This window comes from Leptonychotes weddellii, chromosome 10 (assembly GCF_054177405.1).
Source record: "Leptonychotes weddellii isolate Sample4059 chromosome 10, ASM5417740v2, whole genome shotgun sequence".
Classification (NCBI taxonomy): domain Eukaryota; kingdom Metazoa; phylum Chordata; class Mammalia; order Carnivora; family Phocidae; genus Leptonychotes; species Leptonychotes weddellii.
In genome coordinates this window covers 20,215,264-20,231,710 of record NC_138378.1, presented here as the reverse complement: position 1 = coordinate 20,231,710, position 16,447 = coordinate 20,215,264, and the positions used below count along the sequence as shown (strand labels likewise).

General features: G+C 51.7%; 1 protein-coding gene across 4 annotated transcripts in view; it reads left to right on the top strand.

Moving 5' to 3' along the window:
- The first annotated feature begins 306 nt into the window (after positions 1-306).
- DLGAP4 (DLG associated protein 4) overlaps positions 307-16,447 on the top strand; it is a 139,433-nt gene continuing 123,292 nt past the window's right edge. The window contains exon 1 of one of the 4 annotated variants that reach the window (XM_081832877.1): positions 307-497. The gene's annotated coding sequence lies outside the window, so the exon portion shown is untranslated. The remainder of the gene's footprint in view (positions 498-16,447) is intronic. The other 3 variants (XM_081832879.1, XM_081832876.1, XM_081832878.1) reach the window with 3 other exon arrangements.

The following is a 16,447-nucleotide window of genomic DNA, read 5'->3' as shown; positions in this document are numbered from 1 at the left end:
CCCAGCTTCCTGGCTGCTGTGGGGATTCTGTGGGTGGTGGGAAAGGCATCGTAAATATGCATGACATGTAAATACGCCTCTGAAAAATAATGTGCGGGCCCACATGAGCCGGGATGCCAGAGTGCTTGGGAAAATGTAGCGTTGTACAACACTTGGGTTTCTATGATGATTGCTCCATAGTGTCTCCCTCCCCAGTGCTCCTACAGCCGGTCCAGGGGTCTCAGGGTGGAGGGTTTATCCTGGGCACCTCCTCACTGACATTCTCCCCCATTTCTACAGACGCTGGTGCCTCCCCCTCTGCCAGGTGCTGGGTGGCCAGAACCGGGTCCGTCCTGGTGCTGGAGGGCCCCCGTCTGCTGCCGCTTCCTGCCAGCACCTCTGACTGCGTGCCCGAAGGGATGTGTGTGCCAGCCCTTGGTCCAGTGCCTGCTCCCGAGGTGACGCCTGCTGGTTCCCGACTGGTTCCCATTTTCCCTCTGCACGTAGCTCCCTGGTTGGTAAGTAACTGCGTCCGCAGCCTGGGCGCACAGAATCTGGGCTGCTCACCCGCCCGCCCACACCCTGCACAGTTGGGAGTTGCCCAGCCTTCCACCCAGTGGCGCCCACGTGCTGGCGGAGGGACCTCAGTGAGAGCTTTTATATGTCTGGGCTCAATTTATAGTTTAACTCTTGTCTTATTCAGTCCTCCCAACACCCCAGGAGGTGGGCACAGTGATTGCGCCTGTTTTATGGGAGGGGAAGCCATTGGCCTGAGGATGCACAGCAAGCCTGGCTCTGTCTGCCTCAGAGGCAGCTCCTGCCACACCTGAGGGGCTAGGGCAGTGGGTGACATGGGCTCAGGAAGGCAAGGGGAGCAGTGAGCCATGCTGGGAGCCACAGAGGGGCTGAGGTGAGGCCATCAGGGTTCCTGAATCTTGGGGAGCCCCCTTGTTCTTGCCCCTCCAACCTGTTCCCCCCACACTCCTCCAGTTCCCGCTTTGCCTAACCCCAAAATGGGATGAGGTGAGGCACCCTGTATCATCTCTGACCACTTGTCTGAGGATGCCACAGCGCAGCCACGCCTGGTCCCATCATTCTTCGCAACAGCATGCCCCCACTCGGTGCTGGCTACAGGGCCTGATACCTGCCACGTTCCTGCATCTCACCCTCCTGCCGCCTCCCCAGGCTGTGCACAGATGAGGAAACTGAGGCTCACAAGAGCTCAAGGGGTTTGCCCTGGGTCACCCACCACCACTCAGCATGGAACTGTTGGTTTACGATCTGCCTCCTTATCTGGTCTCAGCTCCTCAAAGGTATATGAGATATGATTGCTTCATTCCCCAGTGGACAGCTGGTGCCTGGCACAGTGCCTGGCATATAATGGGTCCACAGTGAATAGCTGTGGAAGGAAGGAAGAGGGAGAGGAGAGAAGGTGACTCTCGCCTTCCTCCACCCGGACCCCAGCAAGCCCCAGGAACCCGTTGGCCTTTGGGCCAGCTGCTGGTCCCTGCTGATCCCAGAGAGCTTGTGGTCAGCAGGACAGCAGGCCCTCTGGTCTCAATTCTCTTATCTGCCAACAGCTGCGCAGCCTCCCTGTTGGGGTGGTTATGAGAAGGGAAAAGACTCGTAAATATGTATAATATGCAAATGTTATAGGATAATAAAAAACCCATGAAGTTCGCTGTACATAATGTATGTAGAAGTGCTTCTTCGAGAACAAGGAGCTGCACATTCGTGCGGTGCCAGCCTCATTAATAACTGGGAAATGCCCCTATTAATTAGCGGCCCCCCGACCCCGCTCCCCCAGTCTGGCCTCCGCCTGCCCTAGCGACCACAGGCGGCTATTGCATTTGGCTGAGATGCTATTGTGAGAAAAACAGATAAGGGTATTGGGGTCTGAGAGCTGTGAGTATCTGTGGGATGTCATCATTTGCAGACACTCCTGGTCGTGCCCTAGGCTCTGCATGTCCTCCCAGGGACTACATGCATAGCAGGAGCAACCTGAACCACAGCAAGCATTTCTTGAGCAATTACTATGTGCCTGGCCTGGCACTAAGTGCTTTGTTTTCTTCTGAACTCAATTAGACTACCAACGACCCTGTGGCAGGTTGAGACATGGGGAGACCGAAGCACATGGACCTGGGGCCCAGGGCTCGTGACGCCGACATTCTGGTCCTTCCTGAAAATGACTGCCATTCAGTGCACACGCCTACCTCCCCCCCGCCCCCCCGCCAGGCATGGCCCGAGGGACAGGACTGTGGCCACTGAAATAACAGTGTGGCTGGCAGCCCCTGGTGTGTGTGGCCCAGTGACGGAGAGCGGGATTCCTTGGCACGAGTTGGGAGAGCAGCCGTCAGCATTGTAGGAAAGATGGAGGCTCAGGCGGCAGCGAGGGAGGTGTTACTTGCTGCTATTTTGCTAACAAGCTGGTTATTTAAAGATTTGTTGAAGCCAAAGTCGGGAAACTGGATGGGGAGTCTCCACACCCAGGGCAGAGGCAGCCAGGGGTCTGGGAGCCTGGCTGGGTCAGGACAGGGTGGCCACACATTTTTTTTTTTACTTACTTATTATTAGCAATAATAGCAACAGCACCATAGAGCCTGGAAAAGGATCACCTGTGTGGAGAAAAGAGGCTAGAAGGATTGGGACGGGGCAGTAGTTTATTCATTGACGCAGGTGGTGGTTACACAAGGCGTCATTATTTTTTTTTAAAGTTTTTTATTTATTTATTTGACAGAGAGAGAGAGCATGAATACAAGTGGGGGGAGGGGCAGAGGGAGAAGCAGGCTCCCCGATGAGCAAAGAGCCCGATGTGGGACTCAATCCCAGGACCCTGGGATCATGACCTGAGCTGAAGGCAGATACTTAACTGACCGAGCCACCCAGGCATCCTACACAATGCTTTATTCTGTGATAATTTATTGCAGTCAACATTTTTTTAAGATTTATTTTATTTAGAGAGAGAGCATGAGTGGGGGGAGGGGCAAAGAGGGAGGGAGAGAGAATCTCAAGTAGACTCCCTGCTGAGCACAGAGCCTGATGTGGGGCTCGATCTCACAATCCCGAGATCGTGACCTGAGCCGATACCAAGAGTTGGACACGTAAACAACTGAGCCACCCAGGTGCCCCAACATTTTTTATTTTGTGCACTTTTCCCGATATATTATATTGCATAGTCCAAAGGCTAAAAAGCAGTTATAACAATAATAGCATTTATTTTTATTTTTATTTTTTTAAAGATTTTATTTATTTATTTGACAGAGAGAGACAAAGCGAGAGAAGGAACACAAGCAGGGGGAGTGGGAGAGGGAGAAGCAGGCTTCCCACGGAGCAGGGAGCCCAATCTGGGGCTCGATCCCAGGACCCTGGGATCATGACCTGAGCCGAAGGCAGACGCCTAACGACTGAGCCACCCAGGCGCCCCAATAGTTAATATTTATTGAGCACTTACTAAATGCCAAGCTCTTTGCTGAGCGTTTTACCTTATCTTACTGAATCCTTACAGATTTTGTTATTGTGGCCATTTTACAGAGGAGGAAATCAAGGCTTAGAGAGGTAAAGTTACTTGTTATGGTGTCAAAGAATGGTCAGGCAGGGTGGGGGGGATGGGATAAGAAACCTGACAGGCTGACTCAAACATCACTACCCCATGTTTGAGGATGGGGGACCAAGAAGTTCCCCTGAAAGGGCATGGGGTCCCTGCACCTGTTCCTTAGACACATGTCAATGCCTCTTGCATTTTTAAGGCTTGGAAGGCAGGCAGGTGTCCGTGGCCGTAGGCAACAGATGTGTCTAGGAGACTGACCCTGAGCAGAGCATTAGCCATTTGAAGGGTAGGAATAGGACATCCCTAGGGACAGGCCACGGAAGGAGGCCAGGGCAGACGCAGGAATCATCCAAGATAAAAAGAGGTCACCTAGGTGAAACAGGGTCAGACCCAAACTCTGAACCAACTGCATGTGGGGCCAAACTGCCATTTCCGGAGGACCTACTGTATGCTAAGCACATCCATTATCTTTCTTAATCTTCAGAACCACCCTGTGAGATCAATGGTATTGGCCCCATTTTACAGATAAGGGGACCAAGGCCTTGAGAGGGGAAATAACTGGCGAAAGGCCACACAGCCAGTGAGCAGTGGAACTGCTCTGTCACGCCCCAGTGCCCTTGTCCCACGCATGCGGCAAGCATGTCAGGCACCAGGCACGGAAGCTCCAAGCAGCCCATGCCTGGCATCAAGTTCTAAGGCAGATCTGTGGGTCCCTGAACTGGTACTGGGGACGTGGCTTGGCAGAGGGCATCTCCAGACCCTGAAGCAGGGGCGCCTGCTCTGCAGACAGGGCACCAGCCCCAGAGGCATTCCTGCCTTCCCAGGATATTTGTCGGAGTGCCAGTCCCTGCTAACCTCTGCCCTCACAGAGCACACAGCCTTGGAGAGAGACAGAGAGTACGCGAAACAAGTAAAGTGCATAAGAAGCGACTCCATCAGGGCAGTGAAGGAAATTAACAGGGTGATGTTGTAAATATGAACAGGAGAGGGGGCCTGAATGACGTGCAACGGTCCAAGACGGCCTCTCTAAGGATGTGGCCTCTCAGCCGGCACCTGAAGTATGGCCAGGACCCCAACATGCTGGAGAGTGTTCACCGTAGTAACATTGTTGACGGTAGGAGGACAGTTGGGAACAACCCATTTGTCCATCACCGAGAGACTAGTTAGATCCATTTACTGAAGTCATCCAGTGGTGTCCACTGTCACTGTTAGAAACGGGGATGTGGCCCTAAATTCCCCACTGCAGAAAGAACTTCAGAGTGTGTTGTAGAGTTGAAAAAAAAAGAGGTTATAAAACAGCATGGGCAGCATGATATCATTTTTTTTTTTAAAGATTTTATTTATTTATTTGACAGAGAAAGACACAGCGAGAGAGGGAACACAAACAGGGAGTGGGAGAGGGAGAAGCAGACTCCCTGCCAAGCAGGGAGCCCGATGCGGGACTTGATCCAGGGACTCCAGGATCATGACCTGAGCTGAAGGTAGTCGCTTAACCAACTGAGCCACCCAGGCGCCCTGATATCATTTTTGTAAGAGCTACATGTGTTTCTGAAAACTGTTTACAGTGGGGGCATGGGAGATCTTTGCTGTCTTCTTTATACTTTTCTAGATTTGGAGTCCTTCCTGTTAGGACTTGGTGGCGAGGAACAGGGGTTTGGGCTTCCACAGTCCTGCCTGAGGCAGTTCTCCTCTCCTGCTGCCCTACCGCAGTAAGAGGGGATGAGACCTGGGCTGGGGAATCAGCAGACCTGAGCCGTACCTCAGCTCTACCGTTTCTTGGCTGTGTGACCTTGGACAAGTCACTCTCTCGCTCTCTGAAGCTGGGTTGTCCCTTGTGTGAAACAGAGACAAGAGCATCGGAGGGTGGCTGTGGGGCTTTCGTGAGTTACAACAGGTAGAGGACTAGAGCACTCCCAGGCTTGCCTCACTGGTGGTGACTGCTGTTACCATGGTGACTGCCAGAGGTAATAGGCGGCGTGCTCATCACATCCTGCACGGGCTCTCAGTGCTGACCGGTCCCCTAGGCTGGTCTCTTCCCGTGGTCACCGAGAGTCAGCCTGAGCCGGGGGATGCGGCCCAGGGAAGTGGGGAGCTTAGCTGGGTGCACACCGCTGGCTGGACCCTCCCACCCCCAAGGCCTGGCTCCCTCCCCACCAACTCGCTTGCGTATCTGTCAATGGGTATTCTTGCCATAGACGCTGTTATGGGGCCCCCAGCCCTGGATTTGCTTTCTCTGATAGCCACGAAACCTGTCCAGAAAGACAGCTGCTACCTTTCTAGACACTCAGAGAATCTTAAATCTCAGGTAGAGGAACTTCTAGTTGTGAAGTCAAACTCTTGGACTCAGAGAATCTTAGTCATAAATGATCCGGCAAGAGCAAACATGGGCATTTTACAAGTAAGTTTACTGAACCTCTCCTGATGATGGTAATAAATGAGAAGCTACCCAATTATCTATCAGCTAGAGATGGTTAAATAAATTACCGTCCAGCCAGACAGGCATTCTCTGTGGCTGTAGAGACAATGCCGTAGATCTATACTTGTTGACATGGAAACAAGTCCGTGGTGCATTGTTAAGGAAAAAATAGGTGACAGAATGGTGTATATTGTATGATCTCATTTTTGTTAGAAAAAATATGTATAAATACATGCATGCTCCTGCTCAGAGAAACCCTCCCAGAATGACAACCATCAAACTGTTCATAGCAGGTTCCTCTGGATAGTGAGATATGAACAAGCTCCACCGTTATTTGTGCTTGCATCATTCAGGTACTTTTCAGATACAAGTGACAGGAAACCCAGCCCAAACTGATTTAAACAGAAATGCAATGTCGAGTCCAGAGGTAAGTCAGGCTCTGCAGAATCCAGGGGCTCAGCAGGATTCAAGGGCTCCCCAGGACTTGATTCTCCTCCCCATTTCTCGCTCTGCTTCCTCTGGGTTGTTCCTGTGTTCTTATAGGGCTCTGTCGTACAAGTGGTAAGATGCATGTCCTGAAGAATAGGGAAGACTACTTCCTAGAGAGCTCAGACCCAAGTCCCAGGACTTAGTGTTGGCACTGATTGGTCAAATTTGTGGATGTGCCCCACCCCCAATCAATTGCTCTGATTGGCAGCCTGGGCCTGTGCACCCCACCCCACCCCCAGCCAGAGGTGAGTCAACACCACCAGGACTATGTAGACTGGCCTCAAGAAGGCCAAACGGTGGCCAAACACAGCCAATTCCCCCTCCTAGATTATCTGAATTTCTCAAGGTGCATGACTTTCAGAATCAGAAGTAATACAACTATTGAACCATCCTGTGCCCATGTCTTACAGTCAGAAGCTCATGGGGGCTGCTCTAGACTCTCTTGGAATCGGAATATTGGAGTCCATGAGGTGCCAGTTCAGCTCAGGAGACATTGGCCCTCTGTGTCAAAAGCCTGCTCTGGCCCTGAGAGGAAGCCCTTGAGGGTTTTGCCATCTTTGAGGGAGAGAGATGAGCCAACGGATGATTTATCTGGAAGGTGGGTGTGCATGCAGGGGCTGAGGGAACACAAAAGCCAGCTTGAAGCAAGGAAGGCCTTCTGCAGGAGGTGACAGTAAGCTGAGGAGCCAAGAAGAGTACAGGAAAAACACTGTTGGCAGAAGAAACTATGTGTCAGAAGCCCCAAGGCATGTGGTGGGGGAACCACCAGCAGAGGAGCAGTGGTGGGCCCAGAACACAGGGGCCTCGAATGCCACAGCAAGGGCTTGGACTTGACCCTGAAGGCAGTGGGGAGACGTTGTGGGATGTTGTGGGAGGAGAGAAATGTCAGCAAGCTCAATATGGCTGGTACTGAGAGCATAACCTTGGAGGAGTCAGGTCCATATCTGCTGGTCTAAATTCCTTCCCACCCTGGGTCAGAATTCCTGTCCCGAGGTGTTCAGCCACAGCTTGCATACCCTCAGAGATGGGGAGCTCACTCTTGTTCCTTCTACCTCTGGTTAGAAAGCTCCTTCACAGGATCCAATCCACAGTCGTGCCACTGTCAAATGACCTGACAGAGGGCTGGCAGGGGCCTGCATTTTCAGGCCAGAGGATTCCAAGACTGGCAAGCTCCGGGGGTCTGCATACCCTGCTAGGAGCCCAAATGAAGAGAATCCTATCAACCTGACAGCAGAGGCAGTGTTTAGATCTTTGAACACACATCTACTTCAGTCAATTCTCCAAATTCCCTTTGCATTTCACAAACAAGAGGCCAAGAGGATCAGAGAGGCCGAGCCATCTGTACAACAACACAGAGCAAGTTAGAGGCAGGCCTGGGATGTGGACTCTCTTACACCCCTAGCCCCCTCCATGGCCCTCCTCATCATCTCCTCCCATCCTGTCTGTAGTTGAGCCCTGGTCATGTCATCTACTGAGGCTCGGACAGCTTTATTCTGGAAGCTCCAACCACCCCAGATCATCCCCTGATATCCTCCTAAATTCAGAGACAACCAGCAAAATCATCATTAATCCAAAGTTGGTGACTATTCTGACAGCAACATTTTTTGTTTCTGATACATCAAAGCTGTGACATGCACAGTATGTTTTATGGGTCATCTCTAATACTTCATCGTGCCCCGCGGCCCACACTTAGTCCTTCGCTCTCATACTCCACACACATTTATTAGTGCCTACCGTGTGCCAGGCACCGTGCTAGACACCAGGCCACGGAGATGCGTTAGGGCAGCCCCCGCCCGGGGAAGCTCAGCCAGGGAGAGGTGTCTCCATCAATGAAGGCAGGTGATAACACGGCAGATCAGAGGGAGGTGCCCATCCGTCGGGGATCTCCTGGGCAGAGAAATTGATTCTACTCCTCTCAGCGGAGTCTTGAGGGATGAATAGGGGTTCTTCAGGAGAAGCAACTGGGAAGGGTGAGCCAGCTGGGGGAAGTGGGCTCTGCAAAGATCTCACCTGTCTCCTGCTAAGCTCTTAGGCCCAGGGTGTCGGGGCAGGTGGAGGCTGGAGAGGTCACCCGAGCCAGAGTTTGGAAGGCCTCAACTGTTGAGTCAGGAAGTTTGCATCAGACCCTTGGGTTGAAAAGGAGCCAAAGGCAGGGCAGGTCTAGGTATTAGGAAGGTCCTCCCATTGGGCTGATGACAGTTGGGGAGAACAGTGGGAAGGGCAGGACCATAGGGATGGTGTAGAAAGGCATGTGGCAGGGAGATTTCACAGGGCTTGGGGACTTAGTGGGTGCTATGGCAGGGGAGAGGGGTGACATGGGCTTGGGGGCCCTGTAGACCAGTGTCGAGATGAATCCTGGCAAAGACTGGGTGAGTGTCAGTGAGAGAGTCCCCGCGGGGGCAAGCAGGTACCTCTTCAGCTTTCTTGACAGTTAAAGCAACAGCCCAGTGAGGCCTCCAGTGTCCCCATGCCCCCACTGAATGACCAGCAAGTCTCTTCCCCTCGTGGAGCCTCAGTTTGCTCCTCTGTAAAATGGGGGTGATGACAATACCACCCCAGGAATTGTGAGGAAGGTCCAAGGAGGGAGGGTATGTGTAGGGCAGGCTCTGCACGTTGCCTAGCACTCAGTGAGTGCTGGTGGCTGGGGGCTGCTCTGATTACCATGGCAAGGGGTCGAGGGTGAACAAAGAACCAGGTATGTCACCTGCAGAGGGAAATCAGAGACCGGGAGGGGCCTTGCCCCCTGCCTTTCTGTGTCTGTCGGGGAAGGCAGAGTCTGGGTTTGGCACTCACAAGAAAAGCTCTAAGGCAGGAGATTCCAGCTTAGGCTAGGAAACCCTTTTGGATACAAAGAGCTCTCTGCAGATGGGCTAACTTGGGTGGTAATGAGCTCCCTATCACTGGGAATATTCAAATAGCAGCTGCACTACAACTTGATGGAAAAGTCTGTAGAGTATTTGTGATTCGGCTAAGGATCTTGGAAGGTCCTTTCCAGCCCAAAGAGTCTTTGATTTTGTGTTTTTCCTTCTGTCATCCTGTTTCCTTATCTGTAATACAGGGAAAACAGCAGCCCCTATCTTAGAGTTGGTTGCAAAGTTTAAGTGAAATCATCCAAATAAAGTGCTTAACCCAGATTTGGTGCATAGCAAGTGCTCCTGTCCCTGTGGTGGCTTCTATTACTGTTGTGGGTGGTTGTGCTAAATTCTGGGGTGTGTCTGAGGGCCTCAGGTTGCTGTCTGTCAGTCAGGTGTGCCTGCCTGCCTGCCCTTCAGGGCCTGCTCCGGGCGCTTCTCATTGCCACTCTCTCTGTCTCCAGCTCCTCCCCCACCCCAGGAGGTGGTAGGAATTCCAGACCCTCTGGGCCCCTTTTAGCTCCTGCTTGAGTGAGAGTTGGCAGGTTGGGGCGGCGGGTGCCATCCGCCTCCCATATGCTTCCTGCTATTTAGAGGAAAACTCTCCCTGTGTTCCTCCAACCACACGGGCTGACATTTCCAGACAGACGCTGGAATCAGCTCTTCGGGGGATTGGCAGATAAATTTGGCCCTGGCTGTTGGGAAAATCTTCAGCCTTACCACGGAAGCAGAGCCCAGGCTCACGGACTTCCGTCCAGCCCACAACTCCTCGGGCCCGGTCCTCCTGGGGGCTGGAGCACTATTCTAGAGCCTTGCAGATGAGGGTAAGTCTTACCAGCCTGGTCTTACCCCAGGAGTGCCCCTGGCCAGGAAGTTGTGGCTTCCAGCTTTGCATTCAGCCAGCAGGAGTTTGCAGGAGGAAGCCATGCCCCCTCCCCGTACTCCCAGACACCTGGGGATTGCCCAGCTCAGCCTGGCAGAGGAGCAGGCTTTAGATTAGAGAGACCTGTGCTCAGGACTGCTTATTGTCTCTGTGACCTTGGGCAGGTGGCTCCAACTCTCTGAGCCTTTTTTTCCTCATCTGTAAAATGGGGATAGTAATAGAGTCTATCTGATTAAAAGCCCTTAGGATGATGTCAGGTACATGCTAAGTGCTCAGCAAATACTAGGGCTATCGTCATCATCATTGTTATTATTTGCCTTGGAACAATGTCTGGCGCATCGTAGGGGCTCAGTAAATATTAGTGTTTTTCTTTTCTTCTTTCTTACAACTGTAGCTACTTAGGGAATACCGGGGCATTTCAGAATTAGCTCAAATAGGAGTAACCAGAGGCAGAAACGGATGAATAAGGACATATAGAGGCTGCCACATCCAGGGTAATATATATAGGTGGCTGGCTTCCCAGCGTGTACACACACACACACACACAAACACACACACAAATGCTCTCTAAGTCCCAAGGTTTCATTCACCCCCCTGGAACCTGGAATGCCCATCTGCTTGACTCCTGAGGCCATGTGACACAGAACAGCTTGGTTTGGATGGACGGGAGGGAGAGGAAGACCTGGCTGGAGGCAGAGTTGGGGGAGACTCTGGGCATCAAGTGCAGTAGGAGGGTTCGGAGAACCTTAAGTAGTTCTATTTGGCTAGAGTAGAAGGTGGGTGGCAGGAAGGCGTGGGAAGCAAGTTTAAGCTTCATTCAGCACTTCCTGATTGAGTCTGAGTACTGGGCCTCATGCCAGGCACTGGGGAAACTGATAGAAAAGATGGGCATGTTTCCTGCCCTCAAGAAGGTCTGGTTCTTACTGGGGGAAGGGGTATAGATGACAAACATGCAAACAGTGAATTAACAAGATTCTAGGTTGTGCTCAAGTAGACCCGGGGGCTGGGAGAGGGGGGTGGCAGGGGATGGCGGTTGTAGGTACCTACTCAAGGCAGGATGGCCAGAGAGGGCCTCTCTGTGGTCTGAAGGATCCCTGCAAATGCTAGTCAGGGTAAAGGCAGGGGGCAGAGGGAACAGCAAGAGCAAATGTTGGGAAGGTGGCAGGAGTCAGATCCTAGAGGCCTTGAATGCTGGGTCCAATCAGAACTGCGCTTAAGGAATGGTGGTGGGTGCAGGAAGTGGGGAAGAGATGAGAACCAGGAGACCTGTCTGCAAAGATTGACCAAGAGCCTGCTGTGCACGCTGTTGGAGGCAGTCAGCGAGGCAGTTCTGGACCAGAGAGAGGTGGATGAACAAGGATGAGGGAGAGCGCATTTCACGGGTGTGGGGCATCTGAGCAGAATCCTGCAACTTGAGACAGGTACGTTTTGAAGGGAGGATCTGGACCTGTGTGTAGCTAGGGGTGGAGTCAGGTAAGGGAGGAGACGTCAGGGGAACTTAGAACCAGATCCCAGAGTGGTCAGGAAGAGTCTTATTGGAGAGCCAAGTGTGGGGTGCAGGGAGGGGCTTCCTCACAGCCTGGGATGGCAGGTGGCAATGCCAGCAGGTAGGAGAGTGAGCAGACTGATGCACTTACCTGCATTAGACCCAGAGGCCAATTCTAGATGTTTGACGGCTGTGTGACTTTGGGAAAATCACGTGATCTCTCTGAGCCTCGCCTGTTGTAATAATACTGAATCAGTTGGCATTGCATTTGGCTGCATATAATAGGAGGAAAAGTAACCGTGATATAAACACCCAGGTTTTTCTCCTGTAGCAGGGATCCAGAAGCAGGCAGTCCAGGGCAGCAATTCAAGGGAATGGTCAAGAGCTCAGGCCTCTGCCACCCTTAGCAGGTATCTTTCATTCTCATGGCCATGAAATGACTGCTCTGCCTCCACGTGTTGCATCTGAATTCCAGGCAGGGCCAAGGAAGTAAAGACTGCGTGCTTTCTGAATCTGCCCTTATGAGGAAAACAACGGATATCCTGGAAGCCCCACCCAGTGGACTTGTGCCTGCATCTCATTTGCCACATGTGGCCACGCAGCCACCGTAGCTGCAAGGGAAGCTGGTGAAGCAAATCTTTCTAACAGGGTGCTTCTGTTAACTAGGCAAAAGAAAAGAATGACAAGCAGGATAGCTAGCAGGATCCACTTTAAAGTGCCCACCTCACAGGGACTATTGGAAGATTCTATGACATGATTAATGTGCATAAAACATTTAGCACCTAGAAGAGAGCCACCTCTCAATAAATGGTAGCTGCCTTTATTATATTGCTCTGCCTGCGATCGTTTATTCATTCCTTCTTTTGGCAAGCATCTGTTGTGTTCTGGGCAGTATATACAGTCCTGGAGATGTGACAGGGACAGTCCCTGCTCTTTCGGCACTCACACTGAGTAGGGAAAACAGGAAGGGAACAGGCAGGTTCACTCCCTTCCAATCAGTGTCATAAGAGGATTGGAATGTCCATTTGTTTGTGTTTTTTTACTGCTGTGGTCTGACCACATAGAACAGTGCATGGCATACATTAAGCGCTCAATAAATAGTTATTGAATGAATGAAATAATTTAAGAAATACTCGTTAAGGGCCTACTCTATACACAGTTCTTTGGGCTGGATAGAGAAAGTAGATGACACATTGCCCCTCCCCACAGAAGTGGGAAAGAAAACTCTATAGACCAGGCCTGTGGGCAGGTGCTGGAGACCTTGCCATGAACAAGAGTGTTGTGGCTCCTGCCCCCACTGAGCCCACAGTCTAGGGGCAGGAGCACTGGGGAAGGAGTCTGGAGTCCTGAGATCACATATGTTTATGTATCCTGGGGTGAGTCCCATCTCCTCCCTAGGCCTGTGTCCTCACCTGTATGACAGGTATGATGGGTCCTGTGTGGAGTATCAGTGATGCTGAGGATGATGGTGGGTGCTTCATAAGCCCTACACCTCTGTGTGTGGGCGTGATACAGAGGCAGTTGGGGTGGATGCAAGCTTGCCATGCTAGCAGAGGAGGCAACTGTTGCAAGGATGAGTGAGGTCTACATCTGAACACCTTGAAATCTCCTGGGGACCCCGGAGGGTGAGGAGTCTGGGCTCTGCTTCCATCCTCACACACGTCAGTGTCTGGGCCTGGTGCTTTGTCAATAGCCAACCAGCTGGGCATGGAGCTTCCAGCATTGGATGTGGGCAGGCAGCAAATGGGCTGTGCTGGGTGCCCCAGGTGAGAAGTAGGGGTAACTGTTGTTTTCTGAGATCTGCTGGAGGTGGGGAGGCAGCCTGGAATTTGAGGGTAGAGATCTGGTTTTGTCAACTTGCTTGACTGTGTGACCTTTGGCAAACTTCTTGACCCCTCTGAGCCTTGATTTCCTTGTTAACAAAATGGGTATAACAATCCTTGCCTTCCCTATCCCTGAAGACTTTGACCCACTACCTGGCACACAGTAGGCATCCAGTATTGGTAGTGGTCATCATCTCCATTATTATATTTTCCTTGTTGGGAAGGGAAAATAGACATTAGCTAAGCCCTATTATGTACCAGGCTTGGTGCTGGACACACCATCTCATTTTATCACAGCTCTAAGGAGGTGGTCTTCTTCCTTTTTATAAGAGGAGGACACTAATACTCTTTTGTGCCTCATTTTCCCTCCTGCTGTCTCAGACAGACTGAATTGCTGGCTTTGCTGGGATCCCCGCTGAACTGAAGCCCTGAGAGTCCTTGAGGAAGGCCCAAGGCAGTTCATGATGTTTGCTGTGAGACCATTACAGTAGCCGGTGAGGTCAGAGATAGAGATGGTCAGAGCAGGAATTCAGTCCTCATCAAATGGGCAAGGAACCAATAAAAGATGGCCCCAGGGATGACTGATGAAGTGGGACAGACTGAAGGATCATAAATGCTCTTCCTCTTTATTCAGTGGGCAGTGAGCCCAGCCCTTGAGATGAGGTGGCAGCCAGCCTGGCCCTTGCTGCCACTCTTGGCCATGACACTCTGCCCAGTGGCCATCTCTGCTTGTGTCTGAAATGAGGCCAGGAGTAAAAAAAAAAAAAAAAAGGAAGGCTTGGGAGATTCTCTAGGCCGAGGAGGTGAGTTTTCCCAGTTGAATACCCACAGAAGGCCTCCCATAGGTACCCCAATCACTGGGTGAGAAATAGGAAAACAGGACTCTGGAATAAAACACTGCATCTGGCAATAGAAAGGCAAGTGGCCCATTTTGGGCCTTACAAATAGCGGAGCATGTAACTAGCTGGAAAATAGAGGCTTTCAGTGTCACCCTAGCGTGGGCCAGGGGTTTGACACTGACCTTGGCTCTGGGCTGTTTGGGTTACACAGGACCCATCTGCCAGATCCCTGGGGTAGATGGCAGAGGTGTTGTCCGTGGTGCTGATCCGGGGCTGCTGTCCATGGTTGTGTTTTTAGATAATTCTCATTAATCATTTCCAGGACTCTGGTTTCTGGGGGACCCAGCTAGGAGGTCAGAAGCTTTGGTCCTGGCATTGAACAAATTGGAGCAGAAACATCTGAGGTAGATTTGGGCCCATGTTACTGTCTGGCATGTACCCTTTTAAGAACGTTTTATGTATTATGTCATTTATTTCTAAACACCAGTCTATGGGGGAAGTACTCATACGTATCCCCATTTTAGATGTGAGAAAACAGAAGCATAGAGAATTTAAGTGGCCTAAGGATGCTCTCTTTCTAAGCTCAGTTTCTTTAGTCGTAATAGGAAGGTTGTTGGTAGCATTTCACAAGCTGATGGTTGGGACCAAGCTTTGTAAACTGATGCATGGATGAAGTGATGTTAGTCTTACACACAGAGGAAGGCACGAGGAGATTACTAAATACATATGCTCTTCAAACCCCGTGAGGCTTTCTGGAAGGTGTGAGATTTGAGCCAGATCCAAAAGGGACCTGAGGCTCAGGGATTATATAGAAAAGACAGGAATGCCCATTTACTGAGCACTGACTATGTGCCACACCCCATGCTGGGCACTTGACAAGTCTGATCACTCTATCCTAACAGCCACACTGGGGAGAGTGCCTGGTTCCGTTTTATAGATTTGAAGCAGAGAGGAAAGACTTCCCAAGGTTACTTAGCTAGAAAGTGATGGAGTTAAGAAGCCTTGAGGACTAGAAACCACAGACTTGAACATCAAGGCTAGAAAAGATCCTGGGTGTCTTCTGGTCCAACCCAGAGAAGGGATGTGACCTGCTGGGGGCATACAGCAGGACACAGACTGGGTTTGGCTTTCTTCTGTGTATTTCCTCCCCCAAGACAGCAGCACCACCACTCTCCTGTCACCACTGGCCTAGGCTCCAGGGAGATGAAAATTGGCATTGTGTCCCAAACCGGGACCAGGTACCAAAGAGGTCCAAAATTCAAGTCCTGAATCTGCCATCTGTGAGCTGTGTGGCTTCAGATAAGTCACTCAACCTCTCTGGGCCTGTTTCCCCATCTCTAGCAGGGCAAAAATGTGCTGTAATCACTTCCCTACAGGGTGGTTTTGAGGATCAGAAGAGAAACAGTGTGTGTGAAAGGGCGAACAGATTCGTTGTTAGAAATAAGACCCAGAAAAGGGAGGGAAGCCCCCCAAGGTGGCACAGCAAGTCTCAGAAGATACTTGCAGAGAAGGGCCTAGAACTGCCACCCTGAGCCACCAGTGTCACTTCCCAGTGGGACTGGCAGCCAGGCTGGGGCAGCACCTGGCAGCCCCAGCTGACAGACATTCCTTCGGGCTGGCAGACTCAAGCCCCAGAGCCAAGTGTGCCTGTGGGAGTCAGTGGCTGGGCCAGCTCTGGCTGTTCCTCCACCAGGCACCCTAACAGCTCTGAGTTTAATATGCCTCACAGGGCTGTTGTCATGCCCAATTAGGCCGTCCTCAGCCACCCTGTCTCCAGGACCCCGTTGTGACCATCTGAGGCCCTGGACGTGATTGTGGCTACTGCCCTGGGCAGCTGTTTGGCTTTTCAGAGCAGGTGGCTACCCGCTCTTATGATCACCTATGGCCCTAGAGATCTGACTTCCCAGCCCAGCGCAGCCCAGCCTTAGCTCCTGGTCCCAGAGATTTAGCTGCACCCTCCTCCCCCTCCCCCTGGCTCCAAGGCCTGGCACTAAAGCAAAGTGAGGAAGGAAAAGAGGGAAAGATGGCAGGAATGACAGAGGAGAACAGGGAGAAAGGAATGCAGGGAGCCTAGCACCACCAGCCAACCTCCTCTGCTGCGGCTGGTGTCAGCCATAGTACCCAGCCCTCCCA